Genomic DNA, 2,435 nt, shown 5'->3' with positions numbered 1-2,435 from the left:
TATTCACTGATTCACTCATTCAGCATGCATACACTGATAGCCTCTAAGAAACTTACCAGCTCATTGGTTCTCATTCAGCATCTAGGCTGTCCAGGCACATAGAAGGCATTGGGCTATGAAGATGAGTAAATCACAATCCCTGAACTCACAGAAATCTTAAAGGTTTTCGGGGGCCATGAGAGATGTGGAAAAGCCTAATTCTGCCTTCAGATCACATCCATATTTTACAGCAGAGAAACTGAGGCCTAGTAGGAGGGACGTGGAAAGGGTGAAGTTCCAATCTCTCCCAATTTAACAGTCAAGTAAGAATCCACTTGGATTCTCAACACAAATCAGGGTTTGTCTTCCAGCCTCAACCATTTTCAGAGACTCTGGGTATATATTGTGTCACTGCTTGCCTGTGTGGTCCTTTTGACAGACTTGGTACATCCCTTTCTACCTTTATTCCCATTGGCTACTTTCACAATACCCAGTGGTAATGTCCACACCCAAATCAAAACTCAACCACTCCAGAAACTACTTAATTCAAGACACCTATGTCCTATGTCCCCAGAGCTTATGTGATCACATTCCCACCATAGTAGTATACATTTGTATGTTGCTTTGTACATGTTCTTAAATTTCAAATACGTCTTAAAATTCAAGCAGCTTTTGAACTTCATGAAGGCAAGGACTAAGTGTTTCTTTTATATCCTACCTTCTCCTTCCCAATCTCTCATTTTCTCAGCATCTGGTAACAATCTCAGCCTATTCAAATTAACTAATAAATGCAAATTTCTTGACCTGCTATGCAGACATAATTTGTGTGTGCACGAGTGTGTATGTGTCTGCCTGGGCAGTAAATTGAACACGTATGGATAGCAGGGGTGTTTGTGTATACAAAGTGTCAGTGTAAGCATATGTACGTGTGTGTGTGTGGATGAGTTCTACAGCTATTAGAGTTAGGGAAGCTTAGACACACATCAGCACAATCCATCAATTTCCAGACATTATCTCTCATGATAATTTCCTGCCAAATCTTTGAGTTGCAATTAAGAAAGTAGATAATTTGAAACATTTTCCTCTGCATGTTGAGATGGATTATAATCCTAATTTGATAAAGACTCTTAATGACTCATTAGCCACCCTTGGCTTCTCCTCAGGTCAGCCAACTTCCCAGGCGCTGGAGGCAGCTGGCAGCAGAAAGGCGGCAACGCTCAGGTCATTACATGTTATTGCTTCAGCAGCACTAAACGAAAAAGACACAACAAAGACACAACCGCACTACAGCCCTGGAATTCTCTCTTCCTCAGCTCCTGGATTTGGGAATCAATTTTTTTTTCTTGGCTTTGAACAACGCCTCTAATTTCCTGACAACCAAAACGCTGTCTCCAGGGTATGTGCACCCTGCCAGAGCGGCAGACAATGCATCGCAGCCTTCCCTCTGCACAGGTCGGGGTACACGGACTCTCTGTTCTCACAGCTCTGGGTCCCATCCCCACCACAATTTTTTTTCGTGGGACAGGCTTCCCAAACCAAAGGGTGGGGACTCGTAGAAAAACTGGCAATTTCAAGTTGCTTACAGACAATCACCACATAACGACCTCCTTTCTGCCTTGGGTGAGCAAGGTCAGAAAGCACAGAAGATCATGTACAGGGTCCCGGTTCCTTTCCTCCTGGCTGGGTGGCACCTCTTCAGCCCCAGGCTTAGAGCATTGAATTATTCACAGAACCCAAAGTCATGGCTTCCCTTGGGTCACCCACTCAAGAATGTAAATGCCTGACTCTCAGAAAGGTCTTGTTGCTTGGACTCCTGTGAACCTGTGCACTGTTGCAAACACACGCATGGTATGCACTCAGCACATATGGACAGGTAGGCATAGACACACAGTCACACTGACACGTGTTCACACAGAAACACAGTCACAAGTTCACATGGAAACACTGACACATGGTCACACAGACACACAATCACATAGATACACGGTCTCACAGAAATACAGTCACAGTCACACGGACACATGTTCACACAGAAATACAGTCACAAGTTCACATGGAAACACTGACACATGATCACAGAGTCACACAATCACACAGACACCCAGTCACAATGACACATGGTCATTCAGAAACAGACACAGAGTCACACAAACAGTCACACAGAAATAGTCACAGTCACGAGGTCACATGGAGACACTGACACATGGTCACACAGTCATACAATCACATAGTCACACTGATACACAGTCACACTGACACATGTTCACAATGACACACAGATGCAGTCACACAGACCAACAATTACACAGAAACACAGCCACAAGTTCACATGGAAACACTGACACATGATCGCACAGTCACAAAATCACATAGATATACAGTCACACTGACACATGGTCACATAGAAACACAAACACGCAGTCATACAGAAACATTACACAGTGACAAGCTCACAT

Source organism: Macaca mulatta, chromosome 14 (genome assembly GCF_049350105.2).
Source record: "Macaca mulatta isolate MMU2019108-1 chromosome 14, T2T-MMU8v2.0, whole genome shotgun sequence".
In the NCBI taxonomy this organism is placed as follows: Eukaryota; Metazoa; Chordata; class Mammalia; order Primates; family Cercopithecidae; genus Macaca; species Macaca mulatta.
This window is presented reverse-complemented; position numbering follows the sequence as displayed.